This window comes from Lissotriton helveticus (genome assembly GCF_964261635.1).
Source record: "Lissotriton helveticus chromosome 1_1 unlocalized genomic scaffold, aLisHel1.1 SUPER_1_unloc_38, whole genome shotgun sequence".
NCBI lineage: Eukaryota > Metazoa > Chordata > Amphibia > Caudata > Salamandridae > Lissotriton > Lissotriton helveticus.
Genome location: NW_027611679.1, coordinates 1222126 through 1240964, shown reverse-complemented (window position 1 = coordinate 1240964; position 18839 = coordinate 1222126).

Here is an 18839-nt window from a genome sequence, read left to right as displayed (position 1 = left end):
CATTGTTTGCGTCACTTTCTCCTAGTGCCTGGCCCTTGTTATTGCATTGTTTGCTTCAGATTTCCCTAGTGCCTGGCCTGTGTTATTGCATGGTATACATCAGATTCTTCTAGTACACAATCAGGGCACATGTAACAGATTCTCTTGCCGCTTGAGGGAGAAGCGGAAAGAAAGTCCTCAGAGTCTTAGGGAGGCCGAAACAACATCCTGCCAGATTCTTGATGTGAGTTGTAAAAGAAAGACTCTCGTCAAACCACAGTCCCAGATTTTTGACGGGCTGTCCCGACGAGAGGGGAAGCGGGGAGTCAGGTGGCCACAGCTGCTCGCGGAAGTCAGCGGGAAACTTGCCATAAAGCAAGATCTCAGATTTTTGTTCGTTGCACTTAAGCTGTGCATCGGCCAGCCATTTAAAGATGGAAACTAGGCACTGTTGCGCTGCTGAAACGGAGTCTGATGTTTTGTCCCAGGTAAACAGCAGCTGCGTATCGTCCGCATAGGCCATCACCTTAGCCCCAAGCTCCTCTGCCAGATATATCAGTGGCATAACATAAATTTTAAAGAGGAGCGGGCTAAGGGAGGAACCCTGCGGTACTCCAGTGGTGACCAGCTGAGGGGAGGAGGAAAAAGGGGGGAGCCAAATCTGCTCGACCCGCTCCCAATAAAGTGTATATTACTGCAAGGATACTGCATAGTTCCTGCAGCAGTAGTCCATTAACTATTTATGTAGAAACAGGCAGCACAACATGTCTACCTGAGATTTCTTTAGGTCAGAAATAGTATGTTAGAAATGGGGTTACCAATTCTACGGGGGTAGCATGGAGCAGAGCGGGCAGGCCAAACTCCTGAGGACATGTGTGAAGCATCCACGCAGTATGCACAGATGACACACCAGGCACACCACAAAAGAGACACAACACCGCTTCTGGTTGGAAAAAGAATAACTTTTGTATTAGGTTCAACCTGCAAAGGTAAAACTCAGTAATGCACAGTAATCACAATAGGGCGCCAACGGGCGCCAGGGCAATGGATACCTGGGGATTATTTACAGGGAAAATGGGCCAAGCAAGAAAAGGGTGAGTCCATAAGTTTCCAGGCTGAAATAAAAAGAACGTTATCAATTGGCATGAAACATAGGGTCAGTATTGCAGGGCCAACACAGGCATTAATCCTTGACATCACCTTAGCAGTAGGCTGTAAGCGTAAAATAAAACATTAGGAATAAACCCAGCTTGACTTTTTATTAGCACCTCCTGCAAAAGGGAACAACAGGCACGCAATACTACCATCTGGCCTAGGCAGGCAGAATCACCTTTAACATGGGGCATCAACTTAACATCTGGCCTCACCCTTACGAAAAGCACATTAGGTACATCAGTGGTAACAGGAAAACCCTAGGCATCAAAACCTTAGGCAGGACCTTCTGCAAATAAACTTCATAGCCTGACCTCCACTTTCAGCATGGGATCAGGCAAACTCTTTACTGCAGGCACAACCCTATCCCGGGGCGTAAAGCATTGAGGCATTTGCAACATAGCCCCCTTCCTAACAGGTCAGGCATCCTACATGGGGTGGCCCTTAAATTATTAATGCCCCCAATCGCTGCCATTACCTTCTGTCCAGCGGGGCAGTGGTGCGAAGGCAGTCCTGTGCGGGTGGCACGAGGGAGTCCCTCTTCTGGGGCTCCCTGAATAAACGATGGTCCCCGGGGGCGGACACCGACCCTGTGCCCCGACACACACCCCCACCACAGTCTAATGGAGCCCCCACTCACCGGGCTCCTGATGTCCTTGCGGGGTTCTGCGGGGCTCTCCTCAGAGCATGGAGCCCCGGGCAGCTCCTGGGATCTATGCGGGTCACACGGGGCCCACGAGGCCTCACTCAGGCCCCTGCAGCACAGCGCTGGACTCGCGGCAGCACTCAGGGCTCTCCATCCACTGCAGGGCCCCAAAAGCACTTCGGCTCGTTCCGGCGGCTTCCTCTTGTGGGGCACAGACCGGCGGGGTTGGCTCCCGCTCCGGTCGCTCTCCACGGGGCTCCCTCGAGATTCCGGGAGCCCCGCAACATCGCCGCACACTTCCGGCTTCACCCGGGTTCCCCCTCCCTCACGGGGACCCGGGGCTTAGGGTCAGCTTCTTTTCCGGCTTCTTTCCTGCCTCTCAGCCAATCGGCACGCGACTTCCAGGGGGTGTGCCGTCAACAGCCAATCTGTGTGCGGTGGCTGGGGGGCGCGGCCGGTGCCGTCACCGGCGCCCCCAGCCACGTGATGCCGCCTGTCCCGGCTTCTGCGAGGGTCAGCGCGGCTTCCTCAATGCCGCGGCGGCCCTCTCCTGGCTCCGGGGGCCGCTGCGAGAGTCCAGTCACTAGCTGCACTCCCTTGATCAGCGACCCCGAGGTCGCGGCGGTGATCCCAGGCACAGCGCTTCTTCAGACGGCCCAAGGGGCTGCGGTGGTGAGTTCGGCTTCGGCGCCAGTGCGGGGTAGGCACCCGCTGATTAATTATTTATGAAGCGGGGGTAGTTGTTCGCGCTACATGCGGGGTAGCCACCCGTGGTGCTTTTGAGCCCACAGTTCGTCCTGGCCCCAGGCTGCGACGGTGAGTAGGGCCTGCAGTGCGACTTGGGTACAGCGCTATGAAGGGGGCAACATCGCTTAGAAGGGCAGCAAGGCAGTCCCGGTCACGGCGCTCTGGGAAATAATAGCGCTTCCACACACACAGCGCTTAGGATTGTGGCGCTTAGGGGGCAGACAGCTTCTCCAGCCCCAGCGCTTGGAGGCTGAATGCTTCTTGCAGTGCCAGGCAGTATAGCGATTGAAAGGTGCACCACAGGCAGCAACTCTTCTGTCCCACAATGCTTCTTCTAGGCACGGTGCTTTAGGATTGTAGCGCAAGGGGGGGGCGGACAGTCCCAGCAGCAAGCCCCAGGGTAACACTCCTCACCTCCTAGGGGGGGTCCAAGATGCTCCTTCCCTTCTAGGCGCTTCTGGGCGCAGCGCTTGCGTGGCGCAGGTTCCCGGCACTTCAGGGACCTAGGAGGGCTCTCCTTCTTCAGGGGGCCGGGGGACAGAGCAGTAGGCACTACTGGGCCAGGTCAACAGCCAGTGGGGGCTTCATCAAAACAGGGCGGTAGGCTGACACCATCCTCCACTGCAGCGTGGCCCTCCTCCTGAACCGCAGTCTAAACTCCTGAAGTGGGGCTTCCACTAGCCCTGGGGACAGTAGAGGGGTGATAGATGGGTGCAGGGTCCAGCACACAGGCCCAAGTGGTGGTCTCCCTTGGCAGCAGGTCCCCTCACGTTCCTGTCCCAGCTCTGTCTCTGCACATGGTAGCACATTCCCCTTATTTATAACCCCCACACCCCACCTACCAGACAGTGCCAGAACCTTCTAGAATTCTCAGGCAAACTGGTTTAAACTGGCTCAGGGGGAGGAGTAGAGCACCCTGGGTGCCAGGCTTTCCCTCCAAAAGCAGGGATGGCTGGGTACCTAACGACTAGACTGCAATCAGGTGGCACAACGCACAGCCATGGCATCCATCTTAAATGCGACATTTCATCAGGGTATATTTTACACAATGGGGGGAAAATACGTGCACACCATTGCATCACATTATCACATTTACATGGCGTCTCACACGACACATGGCTTTTACAGTAACCTTTACCATGGGGGACGAAAAGCGAACATTTTTGGGGGAAAAGAGCCAAGTCCAACATAGTAACAGCTAGGTAGGTATGATGTAAAACAAACTGGTAAGTGAGGTTTTAAATAAAGGAGCTGTTGTGATAAACAGACAGCAAAACGTCCATGTTGAAACAACAGAAGTGAGACAATGGTACATGTTATGAAAAAAATGGTTGAATAATATACAGTTCTGTGCGGTGTGTCATTGTTTTTTCTTGTCTTCCAGTCTATTGGGATTTTACGAACTAACTTTGAGCGTGGAGCTTCCACGAATCTCAGAGACAGGCAGTTCCAAAGATGGTAACAGAGAACGTTGAAAGATTTGAGTCTGGATGCTGGTAGATGGTTTTAAAGATTGGAGTCTGGATTGGACTACCAAGTGCTGGTAGATCGATTGGTAGTTCCTGGAGGGTGTTTAGTCGGTCTGTGTGTTGGCACAGCTGTCCAGGAGGTCTAAGAAAATTTCAGCAATTTGCAGAGGGCTTGCTGAGGACTAAGACCGCCCAGCTTGATGCAATATTGATTTGAGGGTGTGTGCCTGGGCAGGATTAATTCGATTCTTACTGCAAAATGTATGACCGTGCCCAAAGAGCATTGATGTGACCTAGGATCAAAATCTTCTGGTACAACAGATAGAGAAAATCAATGTACCTCGAGGTTCTTGAAAAGCTCTCTGCACTGTGCTGGTACAGTCAGTATGTTCACTAGTTGCCATTTTCAAGGGGATGTTTAGTAAGAGTGGTTGAATTCATCCTTGGAATTGTATTTCTAGCTTCAGCTCTTGGAGTCTTGCAGTATGTGGTGGATGCGGTAGAACTGTCTCAATTTTCCACGGAGCTTAGAAAATCCAGATTGTCCTTCATCTCACAGCTTGAGCCCTGTGGCTTGACCAGTAGAATTGCAATAAAGAAGTTGACCTAGGCCAGTTGTACCTCACCCGACCTTTGAACTGCCTGGAAGGAAGATCTGCACAAGGCACCGCTGACAGAAGTCCTTGCTGGCGGTGGCCTCAAAGCAGTGAGAGACCCACAAACCACACGATCCTTCAAGCCCAGCTGGCCACCGTCACCAAAGCAACAACAAACTTGATCCAGGGCCCGGGAGCTGTAGTAACACGTTACCAGCAGAGCGTACGTTTGACACAGTGATCATAGCACTGGGGGAACCAAGAATTGACTGATAGAATTAAAACAGGCAGACAAAGTACAAGCTAACAGAACATCACATCAGCGGAATAAGAATGTTGTCAAGTCGTTCCTGGAGCCACTATGACTTTAATGAGGGAAGGGTTGAGTCGAGGGACACAAAGAAGAAATTCAGTTTGTGATACCTGCACTCACTGAAGGTCCTCCACCCTCATCCAGCCCTCTGGAAGCGAGGGCAATAGTTGAAACCTCATATCACTGAAGGTCCTCCACCCCGATCCAACCCTCGGGAAACAAGGACAATAGGTGAAACCTCATATCACTGAAGGTCCTTCACCCTCATCCAGCCCTCTGGAAGCGAGGACAATAGTTGAAACCTCATATCACTGAAGGTCCTCCACCCTCATCCAACCCTCTGTAAGCGAGGACAATAGGTGATGCCTCAGGTCACTGAAGGTCCTTCACCCTCATCCAGCCCTCTGGAAGCAAGGACAATAGTTGAAACCTCAGGTCACTGAAGGTCCTCCACCCCCATCCAGCCATCTGGAAGCGAGAACAATAGGTGAAACCTCATATCACTGAAGGTCCTTCACCCTCATCCAACCCTCTGGAAGCGAGGGCAATAGGTGAAACCTCATATCACTGAAGGTCCTTCACCCTCATCCAGCCCTCTGGAAGCGAGGACAATAGTTGAAACCTCAGGTCACTGAAGGTCCTTCACCATCATCCAACCCTCTCTAAGCGAGGGCAATAGTTGAAACCTCATATCACTGAAGGTCCTTCACCCTCATCCAGCCCTCTGGAAGCGAGGGCAATAGGTGAAACCTCATATCACTGAAGGTCCTCCACCCCCATCCAGCCCTCTGGAAGCAAGGACAATAGTTGAAACCTCAGGTCACTGAAGGTCCTTCACCCTCATCCAACCCTCTGTAAGCGAGGGCAATAGTTGAAACCTCATATCACTGAAGGTCCTCCACCCTCATCCAACCCTCTGTAAGCGAGGGCAATAGGTGATGCCTCAGGTCACTGAAGGTCCTTCACCCTCATCCAGCCCTCTGGAAGCGAGGGCAATAGGTGAAACCTCATATCACTGAAGGTCCTCCACCCTCATCCAACCCTCTGGAAGCGAGGACAATAGTTGAAACCTCATATCACTGAAGGTCCTTCACCCTCATCCAGCCCTCTGGAAGCGAGGGCAATAGGTGATGCCTCAGGTCACTGAAGGTCCTTCACCCTCATCCAGCCCTCTGGAAGCGAGGGCAATAGGTGAAACCTCATATCACTGAAGGTCCTCCACCCTCATCCAACCCTCTGGAAGCGAGGACAATAGTTGAAACCTCATATCACTGAAGGTCCTTCACCCTCATCCAGCCCTCTGGAAGCGAGGGCAATAGGTGAAACCTCATATCACTGAAGGTCCTTCACCCTCATCCAGCCCTCTGGAAGCAAGGACAATAGTTGAAACCTCATATCACTGAAGGTCCTTCACCCTCATCCAGCCCTCTGGAAGCGAGGGCAATAGGTGAAACCTCATATCACTGAAGGTCCTTCACCCTCATCCAGCCCTCTGGAAGCGAGGGCAATAGGTGAAACCTCATATCACTGAAGGTCCTTCACCCTCATCCAACCCTCTGTAAGCGAGGACAAGAGGTGAAGCCTCAGTTCACTGAAGGTTTCCACCCCTATCCAGCCCTCTGGAAGTGAGGAATATGATTTAGGACCCAGGCGATGGGTCTTAGACTTCATGTAGGAGTATTGTGCGGGCACTAACATGTCTTACAAACCCCCTATGTACTTTTTAAGGCGTCTGATGATTGAGACAGAGGAGTTTAAAGTTGACCTGTTTTTCATCAAGGAGGCAGTGATAGGACATGATGATAGTTCTGCACCCTAACTCTATCCTTGCCAGCATATTCTGAACAGCATATTCTGAAAGTGTAAATGTTTTTCCCGTGCAGCCTTCCACAAGTTGAGGTAGGTAGTCCAGCCAAGAGAGAAAAAGAAGCTCTTACCCCCTCAACTCTTTTAGGAGTGGGTAGTAGTTTTGTTGAATCCTTCCAGTAATCCTGTTGTAAAACTCAAGAAGACCAAAAGTTTTTTGTATTTGAGGAAGAAATCAGACCTCGCTGTCAAATGTACTTCCAAGTTTTTTAACTTAGTCAGGCTCAACTGGTGTGGGACAAAGCTCTGGCTTTCCTGTGAGAGTCCTCTAGCAATGAGAAGAACTTCAGTATGAACTCTATTCATATTTATACATTCAGTAGTCATCAGGAAGTAAATGACTGTCAAGCACACCCTCAGACGGCTGATCGAATTGTCAGAATCCCTGTTCAGCCTAAGGAACAGCTGTGTGTCATCAGCAAAGGATAATACTTTCAGACCAAAGGAGTGGACTAACCCCTCAGTGGCGCCACATCTGGTTTAAAGAGAAAGGATGAGATATCATATCCTTTGGGTTCCTCCATAAACTATTGCCAGAGCAGTAGCAGTAGAACAAGCAAGCAGAAGAACAACAGTGTTGGAACACCCTCGCTGAAGAAGCAGAAGGATTGTAGAGCTGCCCTTGGTGCCTCCAACCGAAGGACATTCAAAACGAGAAGTAATTGTTCAACAGTGTCTAAAGTGGCCGTCGGATCTAGAAGGTTCAGGCCGGCCTGATGGTTATCATCTTGACTCATTTGAAGCACCTCCTGTAAAGTTAAAAAAACTGTGCCGTGCAGGGGACGGGCTGTAATCATGGGTGTTATCCAAATAAGAGCACAGTTCCCTAGACTTTTATGACCTGATTTAGAGTTTGGGTACTCCTTTGCAAACACGAAAGAATAAACTGCCTGGATGGCAGACATTAAGGGTTTCAAGCTTCCTCTGACAGCCAATAGAGTAGGGCTTGTCAAAGGAGGGGTATTACACTGCCCACCTTATTTAGGGTGGGTGATGTACTGTCCTCTTTAGGTCTCGCCTAGCGATGCAGCATATTTCTGCTCACTTGGTGAGATCTATTGTCGTCGATTTCTTTGTGGAAGAGGTACAGGAGATGTGCACGAGCCCGGACAGGATATGTGCAAGCGTATGGTGTGCCGGCACGGCGCGCCTACGTCAGCTGCTTCCATTTACCAGCTTGTGAACGGACAGCATTCCATTTGTCGCTCTTTGTTGTAGTGTGGCGTGGTTAGGATTGTAGCTCCTTCCCCAAGCCGTTACCCGTAGCTTCTGGTTTACTGCTGAAGCTACATGTTGGCATCCTGCCCTCCTGCCCTCTAATGCTGGTACACAGTACATTTGCATAACAAACATTTTTATGAGATATGTGCAAAACGATGCATCTTTTTAAAGTCTGGTTTAGGACTGACTTAGATGCCAGGCAGCGCCTCAAAAGGGAAGACCACGGTGCAGTTAAAAACGGGTACAAAACTAATCTAATAGTGAAAGTAATACCATATAATGTGCCTTCTGAGGACGCAGTAAGTGTATTGGGTGCAGTTGTTTGTCGTCTTTTGTTTACTTCCCCTGCCCCTGTGAGAGGGTTTGCTCTCGTGCTCCCTATAACCTAGGATTTCCTTTGCTAAATGAAGTGTTGTGCAGGAGAGAAGGTCATATTACCAATAAAACTTAAAACAATGAAAGCATATATAACAAGAAACCCAAACGACGCAATGTTGAACGTGGAGTAAACTGTGCAACACAGATGTGTGTGTGGTACACGGTGTGTGTTTAGTACTGCAAAACAGGCACCTCACCCCCAGGTAGAAGCAGGTACACAGAAGGATGCAGACATGCAGTCACCAGCTAGCAGTGTTCTGAACAGGACTGCCCGCTTTATCACCCTTGCCCTCCCGGTATGCTATAATAGATTAGTAGAGTGCATACATATTTTCATTTGTTTAATTTTATTGTGTAAATTTGAGTATATATACATGCATATACCATCTGTAGGTATGTTTAACATGTGATGGTTAATTATGACATATGACTTGTGTGTGCCACACATCTAATTCACTTTTTCACACACATTCGTAGTAGCGGCCACGCCTTCCTTTTCTGCACACACCGCTTCATATTGAAGTTAGCGGCCATGCTTTTGTTTTATCCTGCTGGGCTCGCCACAAAGAGCTTTTCACACCTACCTCCCGGTCACAAACGCTATCTTACAGGAAGAACAGCTGTCGGTAAAGACAAAGTAACTGGCACAGGATCATCTGATAACATATAATAATATATCTACTTTGGACTGTTTTCCTTTTCTTACATGTGCTTAATAGTTAAATACCTTTTGATTCTATTTTCATTTAACATTTACTTTTTATTTTACCTTAAATACGCTCAAGTTTACATGTATTATTTAAAAAAACACATAATCAAACCAAACCTCACATGTTATAGTTAGGTTATTATTATTAAATTTCTTTATTCGGTATTTCAAGATAGAAATCCATAAAAGCATTTTTATACACATTTTACCATTAAAAATAGAAGGAAAATACACCTTTTAAAAATTGAAGTTTTACAATAAAATTTTGAAAAAGGGTACTTAAAAAATAGTTCAGTTCTGTTTATATTTGATAAAGTTTGTTGTGTTAACAGTTTCCTCACAGATTATTTCTATGTTTAAAAACACATTTTAAATAGTTAACCATACGGTAGCAAGTAGCTTCAGAGTCCAGAAATTGAAGGCGTAGCATTGCAGGGCGACACTGTCTTAGGTCCCACAATTTCAGCAATGGTGCCAACCAAATTTTGCGATGGACATGATAGTACTTGCAGAACAATACTGTATGCATAGTAGTCTGTACAGATGTATCATCGCAAGGACAATGGTCTAACGTTTGTTTCCAGGTGTTTCTCATGGGGAAGGCTACTAACCGATGGAAGAGATTTAATCTGAATCTGGTTAGTAAGAAACGATCAAAAATACCAATTTCAAGCGTTAGGTAAGGCTGAATTATAGGAACAGAATGGACCATGATTGCATGGTGGACCGAAGGTTTCCTTATTTCGCTTGTAAGTCTTAGTCCATCAAGATTGCTCAGGGCCATTTCTTTCAAGTCCTTCTTGGTTATTTCACAGATCTTTTCTGGCGTTATGTAATAGTCCTCTAGGCCTAGATCCGTGAAAAAGTTTCTGATGTAGGCGAGCCATTTTATTTTTCCAGAATGGTCTAGTGACATTGAGTCCGCCACAATCCCTTTAGTTAACAGGTTTTTCTCTGAGGTCCATATACGCCGCCATAATAACAAAGGTTGGATTTTATCAGGTCCTCAATGTGCGGTATACCTAATTCAATGTGGGAAGCATAAGTGGAGATTCGCCTTGGTGCCACCAGAAGAAATCTTAAGAAGGAATTTTTTGCCACCTGTAGAGTGCTAACGTCGACATGCCCCCAAACCCCAGCCCTGTACAGGGCTATTGTCTGGCACTTCGCATTATAAATTTTCAATAGTTCCACAGGCGGCTGTTTGCCCAGTTTTTGTGAAAAGGACATCAGAGCGGCTATTGCCCACTTGAAGGAATGCTTTCTAGACTCAACTGCCGCTTTCCAATTCAATTTATCGTCTATCGTAATACCTAAGTAGGGGTACTGGGCCGTCAGTTCGAGATTTTGGTTATTGAGGGATATATCCCTAAACCCTTTTTTCCCTTTACCTGCCACCATTACAAAGGTCTTCTTAATATTAATGTGGAGGTCAAGGGTGCCCATGAAATCCGCATACCTGGTTAGTGCTGTTTGTAGCTCACGTGGGGTACGGGCCAGGATGACGGTGTCGTCTGCGTAGAGCAGGGCGGGAATCAGGCGTTGTCTTACTCGGGGGTGGTCTTGAGCCCCCTTCAGAAGCTCCGTCTCCAGGCTGTTTGTATATAAGGAGAATAAGAAGGGGGCCAAGACACATCCCTGCCTGACTCCATGCTCTACTCCGAAGGATGCAGTCAACTCGCCCCTGACACCGTAACGTACTCTTGCGGAAGCCTTGTAGTATAGTTCTCTTAAAAAGTCTAGAAGTGAGGGGTCCACGCCCATTTGTGACAAGACTGACCATCATTTTGAATGGGACACGCAGTCAAATGCTGCGGACAGGTCCACATACACCATATATAGTTTGTCTTTCTTTGCATGGATGTATTTTCCCACAATTATTGATAGGTTTAAAGCCTGCTCCACCGTACCAAAACCCTCTCGGAAGCCAAATTGTAAATCGGACAGTATCCCCCTATCCTCTGCCCATTGTTGGAGACGCTCAAGAATGACCCTACCGGCTACCTTGCCCACTGAATCCAACAGTGAGATGGGGTGGTAGCAGGTAGGGTCCTGACGGTCTCCTTTTTTGAAAATCGGGACCATAACTGACTTGGTCCAAGATTCCAGACGTCCCTTTTTTGCGGCTGCTGTACACACCCTGGTCAATATGGGGGCCCAAAGGTCCGGATTATATATAAAAATGTCTGCTGGGACTCCATCGGGGCCCGGGGCTTTTCCATTTTTACTTAGGTTTAGGGCCATAAGAACTTCGGAGATATCGAATTCTATTAGGATGGGGTAAGCGACAGCTGGATGAGTTATTTCTTCGTTTTCAAGAAACATTTGTTTCTTAAAAATTCTTGAAAAATGAGAAACCCATGCTCCTTCTTCTATGGCCACTTCTATTTTTGGGAGGTCATCGTCAGCTAAGAAGGGGGATTTTACTACTCGCCAGAATTCCTCCATATTTTTGTATGAGGCACTTTAATGTAGTTCGTCCCACAAGGCATGCTTTAATTCGGCCTTTCTCTGCTTTCGGGCAGACAGATATTTTTTTCTCAGTCTGGTGATTAGCTGTGGGTCTCTATTTTCATTATTCAGGGCCACTTTAAGCTTGGTATGTGCCGTGGTGCAGCTATGATTAAACCAGCCTCTCTTGTTTAGAGTTTCTGCCTTTGATTTTTTTGTTAAAAGGCCCTTGATGACAGTTAAGATTTTGGAGAAGTTACTTATGACTTCCTCTTCTATCGTGGTTAGATCAAGGCATTTTAAGATATGGGGGTATGCTGCTTTGATCACCTCTTCGGTGATTTACCCAGGATTTATCTTCCCCCATTTTAGAGTATAACCATTTACCTGAGCCAGTTGTAGATTGTTCTGATTCAAAGCTTTTGCTATTGTTGACTCAAGGGATTGTTGGTGTAGTAAGTTAAATTCTATCTTGATAACAGAGTGATCTCTTAAAGTGTTTAATAGAACCTCAACGTGCTTAATCCTATTTGACAGCCCATCTGATACGAGGATGTAGTCGACAGTAGACTGGTGACCCCTCCCTACATACGTAGGTTCTAGTTTTCCTGTTTTGGGGTTTAGGTAGTTAGCTATTATAAGACCCAGGTCTGACAGAAGGTCATTCATGGCTATGCCCGATTTTGTATGACAAAAATGGGTAAGGGGGATATCCAATTAATTAACCATTTCACTACAGTTTTTAATAGAGTAAGGACACGGATGCAGGTTGAAGTCCCCTCCCCATAAAAAGAAAACAAACCCCCTCCCTCCTTTCGTCTGTCTAAAGTTAGTGAGTTTTTCATTTAGATTTAGTATTACTCTCAAAAATTCTCCTTCCTCCAAGTTATTATAAAAGTTAATAAGTAGGACAGTCTCATTTTTGGGTAGAAAGAGGGAGAGAAGCTAGAAATTTACATCCAGTTCAAGAGTAGTAATTTTTATTTGTTTTATGGTATTCGCTATATAGATGGTTAATCCCCCCTTTGCTCTGCCCATGGTCCCAGTCAAGGCTGGAGAAAAGAACGTTCTGAAACCCAGGAGGTGTAGTTCCGTTAGTGACCATGTCTCCTGGAGACATACAATTTGATGACTGTCTAGGAAACTTATAGCTGTGCCGTCCTCGATCTTGGGGCGGAGGCCGGCAATGTTCCAGGACACAAAACTCAAAGTTTGGGGATCCCTTTTTGGAGTTTGAGTTATTTGGGGTCTGGTATTACCCTCTGATTCCTTTTTTTTGGGGCTGAGATGATTTTCAGCCTGTGGTGGTCAATCTACTAACTCCAGACCACTGTATCTATTCGTTATTGGGATGCCGCTCCAGCCCTCCCAAGATGGTGGTTCTCTATAGGGATCCCTATGGTATGGTCCTCCCCAGTCGTCCCTTTCTCTACCCCGATGTTGAGGGCCTACTGTTTGCCAGGGTCCATCGTAATGATAACCATTACTATGTCTTGGGGGGTAGAAGAAGGAAAGGCGCTTTGTTCCTATAGTGCCAGTTGGGGTCGGGTGGTCCCAGGAACAAATGTGATCAACCAATCTAGGATCATCAAAGGTGATAAGGACACAATCCCCCTGTATCATTTTTTTACCATGCCCTACCCAGGGGGCTCTTCTTACCATTAGGATCTTGGTTGAGTAATAGGGAGGAGGTGGGCGATTTGCGCTTAGCCAATGTTGGACCTTATTTTTTAGCGACCAGGTTGCTTCATTAGTATGATCTACCAATTCTGGTACGCCTGTCATTACCACTATGAAACGACTGGCTTCCGGTGGGAGATTAACAGAAAATCTTCCATCGGGGGGTCTTCTATCCCACTCTCTGTTAGACTGTGTAGCTGGTGTTTTGGGGCCCATATTATTGTGTGCCAAATTTGTGTTTGTGGTGTAAATGTTAATCGGGGTGTTACTTAGGGTATTTTCTGATGTCTTTTTTTTTGTCAGAATCTGGTGGGCTGGTTTAGCTACCGGGGGGATAGGTTGTTTATTTTGTACGGTGGTGGTTGTAGGTAACTGTTTACCTCCCCCTGTCTTTTGTACCCCCTGATGTGTTTTAGTTTTTACAGAGGCTGTCAAATCAGCCAATGTCTTTTCTATTTGTCCCTGTCTCATTTCTAGTGGTTTGAATAGTTGTTTAAAAAGGTCTCCAATTTTAGTTAATAGTTGGGCATTGCAGTCAGAGTTACCACCTGCATCCTTACCTAATGAGAGGTCAGTTATGATTTCCCCAGTAGTGGGTGGCGGGGTGTCATGTAGTGTTTGGTGAACAATCACATTACAAGTTTCCTGATTTCGTCTCGGTGGGGTAAGGGTTCGGGTCTCTCTTGTCTTATTAGGGCCCTTATCTAGTTTTTTTGTTTTTCGATTGTTTGTGGCTGTAGGTTTTTTCTTTCTTATTGCACCCTCCCTCCTCCCTCTTGACTGTCTTATTTCCTCTGGGGTAGGATGGATCACTAAATCTGGGGTCTTTTCTAAGTCCAGGGAGAGTTGTGAGTCAGAAAGCTGTGAGACTGATAGATCAACCGTGGTTGGAAGGCTATGCCTTTGGCCACAGGCTTCACTCAGTCCAAGGTCCCTACGTTGATCCGGTGTTCGTGCATCCGCCAAATGTCCCATAGAGGACCTTTTGGCTTTTGCTAAATCTTGGGACACTCTACGTTCTATCAAGGAAATACTTTGATCTATAAAAGTATTCGCTCTGGTGATAAAATTATCGATAGGGCCGGTGATTTGCCCGTCCTTAGCGGCAGTTTTACTTCTACTTCCTCGTGTAGACATGATCGACGTGTGAGTACTGTCTCACTTACAAAGAAGAGGGTGAGCGTGTGGAAATACAGGCAGAAACCCAGGGTTGGTATGGGACAACTGCCGAAAATATCAAAGATTATAAGTTACGGCTTAGGCGATCGAGCTTTTTAGGGGGGTGGCCCAGCCCAGTCTATAACAGTCTCTAACGGCCACAAACGGCCCGCCCTTTGCCCGGGCTTCGCTCTGCGCTTTGTTCCGCACGCGTCCGGCGTGCGCGGGTGTTGGACTGGTTATGTACGTGTGCGCTGTGGGCGTGGTTTACAGGGAGAGCGGGCCAGGTGTCAGCTATTGGCCACGCAGGGACTCCTGGTAGATGGAGTCCCTGCCGTCACGCTCGCAGCCCTGTTTCGCTGCCACAGAACCCGCTGAGTGCCCTTGTGATGCAGGACCCGCGAAGCGGGTTCGTCGAACAGTGTCCGTGGGCTCAGGAGGCAAAGCAGAGCAGGTTGGTCGCAGCACAAAGTCTCAGGAGGCAAAGCAGAGCAGGTTGGTCGCAGCACAAAGTCCTGTGGTCCGCTTAATCCAGGATGCAAATAAAGGAGAATCCCACCAGGGCAGGAAGGAAGGGCTGATTTTCAGTCAGCCGGTGCGCTGTGGGCGTGGCTTACAGGGAGAGCGGGCCAGGTGTCAGCTATTGGCCACGCAGGGACTCCTGGTAGATGGAGTCCCTGCCGTCACGCTCGCAGCCCTGTTTCGCTGCCACAGACCCCGCTGAGTGCCATTGTGATGCGGGACCCGCAAAGCGGGTTCGGCGAACAGTGTCTGTGGGCTCAGGAGGCAAAGCAGAGCAGGTTGGTCGCAGCACAAAGTCCTGTGGTCCGCTTAATCCAGGATGCAAATAAAGGAGAATCCCACCAGGGCAGGAAGGAAGGGCTGATTTTCAGTCAGCCGGTGCGCTGTGGGCGTGGCTTACAGGGAGAGCGGGCCAGGTGTCAGCTATTGGCCACGCAGGGACTCCTGGTAGATGGAGTCCCTGCCGTCACGCCTCCAGCCCTGTTTCGCTGCCACAGACCCCGCTGAGTGCCCTTGTGATGCGGGACCCGCGAAGCGGGTCCGGCGAACAGTGTCCGTGGGGTCAGGAGGCAAAGCAGAGCAGGGTGGGCGCAGCACATAGTCCTGTGGTCCGCTTAATCCAGGATGCAAATAAAGGAGAATCCCACCAGGGCAGGAAGGAAGGGCTGATTTTAAGTCAGCTGGTGCGCTGTGGGCGTGGCTTACAGGGAGAGCGGACCAGGTGTCAGCTATTGGCCACGCAGGGACTCCTGGTAGATGGAGTCCCTGCCGTCACGCTCGCAGCCCTGTTTCGCTGCCACAGACCCCGCTGAGTGCCCTTGTGATGCGGGACCTGCGAAGCGGGTCCGGTGAACAGTGTCCGTGGGCTCAGGAGGCAAAGCAGAGCAGGTTGGTCGCAGCACATAGTCCTGTGGTCCGCTTAATCCAGTTAGGTAAAATACTTTGCTTTTTGCAATGACCATAGCTCTAACTCGTGAAAATGCAAAAACCTATTGCATTGCAAATGCTTGTTTTTGTTAGGCAACTCCAGGTAAAATTTGGTAGCGATGAACAGAAAAGAAAATATTGATCCACACTCCCCGTGAAAAAACTCCCAGTGTGTTTTTCAGAAACAAACTCCGACTTTGTAAACATTTGGTGGATTGCCATCAAAATCGAATGTGGGCGTCCACCACATTTTTATGCTCTTAAAAGAACCCCTGTCAATGTACAAAGGTGACGAAGTTTCAACTGGACTAGTCAGGCCTTTCGTTCTGTGGTGAACCAAATACCAAAACTGCCTCAGCATTAAAAGAAGCGTAAGTGCTACTGAGCTTTCAAGATACTGGTAGCAAAGGCCCATTGAAGTGGACTCCGTAGACGGCATTGACTCAGTTTAGGTTCATGTCCCATTGAGTACCATGACGCTATGAGACCAATTGGGGTCTTAATTAGTCTAATCCTGCGCTATCTCTTGATGTGATACTAAACCCTAGTTCTTGATAAACTTGACATAGAGGGAAATAGCATTTACAATGCACCATTTACCACGCAAGCCTTTCCCCCGCATGCCTTTACAACAAAATGCCAAGTATATATATCAGATGTGTGTGTATATATCACCTACAGGCGGTTGCCAATAGGTAGTTCTAGTTAGGATTTAGTTTAAATAGGAAGAGCGTTTTTTGATTTGCCAATAACTTTGGTGTTATTTGATGAATCCTTGTGAAATTTTTAAAAGTAGTTTGCAACTCATTTTATCTGCTATCTTTTTTCGGGGTGATCTGTCAAGCGGGGGCTTAGAAAAAAGGGGGGTCCCAAAACGCTTTTTCCCTGTGTTAATTTCCATAGGAAATTTAGACATGGCTACAGCCCTGACCTGCTTATCAGAATGACACCAGATTTGGCAGGAAAACGGATATTGATTCTGGGAAGTGCCTTTTTGTGATTTCTTTAAATCTGTACAGTAGTTGCAGAGTTATTTAAAGAAATACCTTGGGACACGGAGGACCCCCAACACCTCCCAATCTCGTGCTGTGATCTGATTGGCTACCAACACTTCAAACCAGGTAGTGTTGGAAGCCATCTTGTGGCTCTGCTTGAATCAAGTCACAGAAAAAACATTTAAAAAAAGAAAATGGTGTCGGGTAGAAACACCCTGACCCCACTGGGTCTCTTTGAGGGAGTCCCACAAGGACCTCACATGATCAAAAAAGCATTAATTTTTTTTTATTTCAGCAGGATCCGTGGACCCTGCCAAATTTTTTGTTGTTAAACCAAGCGTGGTCTCCTGTGTTTGGCCCAGGTGGCCAGGTCCTGAGGGCATTTCTAAAAATAATAGAGTGAGGGGCACACAGGTCCCTCCATCAATCAATCAATAAATCAAGACATTTATATCGCGCACTACTCATCCGGAGGGTCTCAAGGCGCATGGGGGGGGTCTGCTACTGCTCGAACAGCCAGGTCTTGAGCTGCTTCCTGAAGGCGAGGTGGTCTTGGGTCAGGCGGAGGCGGGTCGGGAGGGCGTTCCAGGTCTTGGCGGCCAGGTAGGAGAAGGACCTTCCTCCTGTGGTGGCTCTTCGGATGCGGGGGACGGCGGCGAGGGCGTGGCTGGTCGATCGGAGATGGCGGGTGGGAGCGTAGAAGTTGAGGCGGCTGTTGAGGTAGCCCGGGCCTTGGTTGTGTAGGGCTTTGTGTGCGTGGGTGAGGAGACGGAAGGTGATTCTTTTGTTGACCGGGAGCCAGTGCAGGTCTCTCAGGTGTCTGGAGATGTGGCCGTGTCTGGGGATGTCGAGGATGAGTCTCGCCGAGGCGTTCTGGATTCGCTGGAGTCTCTTCTGGAGCTTGGCGGTTGTTCCGGCGTAGAGGGCGTTGCCGTAGTCCAGACGGCTGGTGACGAGGGCCTGGGTGACCGTCTTCCTGCTCTTGGTGGGGATCCACCGGAAGATCTTGCGAAGCATGCGCAGGATGTTGAAACAAGATGAGGAGACGGCGTTGACTTGTCTGGTCATGGAGAGGGAGGAGTCCAGGATGAAGCCCAGGTTGCGTGCGTGGTCTGTCGGTTTGCGTGCGGTGCCCAGGGCGGGGGGCCACCAGGAGTCGTCCCAGGCGGAGAGTGAGGGGCCCAGGATGAGGACTTCCGTCTTGTCTGAGTTCAGTTTCAGGCGGCTGGTCATCATCCACTCGGCTACGTCTTTCATCCCTTCGTGCAGGTTGGCTCTGGCGGTGGCGGGGTCGTTGGTAAGGGAGAGGATCAGCTGTGTGTCGTCGGCGTAGGAGATGATGTTGAGGTGGTGTTGGCGTGCGATGGCCGCAAGGGGGCTCATGTAGACATTGAAGAGGGTGGGGCTGAGCGAGGAGCCCTGAGGGACGCCGCAGATGACTTCGGTGGCTTCTGATCTGAACGTGGTAGGCGGACTCTCTGTGTCCTTCCAGCGAGGAAGGAGATGGTCCACTCCAGTGCCTTCTCTTGGATACCGATGTTGCTGAGGCGCTTCACTAGGGTGCGGTGGCAGACAGTGTCGAATGCTGCGGAGAGGTCTAGGAGGATGAGGGCCACTGTTTCTCCTTTGTCAAGCAGGGCTCGGATGTCATCGGTGGCGGCGATGAGGGCGGTCTCGGTGCTGTGGTTGGCCCTGAAGCCCGACTGTGAAGGGTCGAGGGATCCGTTCGTCTCGAGGAAGGCGGCCAGCTGCTTGTTGACTGTCTTCTCGATGACTTTGGCTGGAAACGGGAGGAGCGAGATGGGGCGGTAATTCTTGAGGTCGGTGGGGTCTGCCGTAGGTTTCTTTAGTAGAGCGCTGAGTTCGGCGTGCTTCCAGCTCTCGGGGAAGGTGGCGGTGTTGAAGGAGGTGTTGATGATGTCCCGCAAGTGGGGTGCGATGACGGCGTCGGCTTTGTTGAAGACGTGGTGAGGGCAGGGGTCGGTCGGAGATCCGGAGTGCATCGAGTTCATCATGCTGATGGTGTCTTC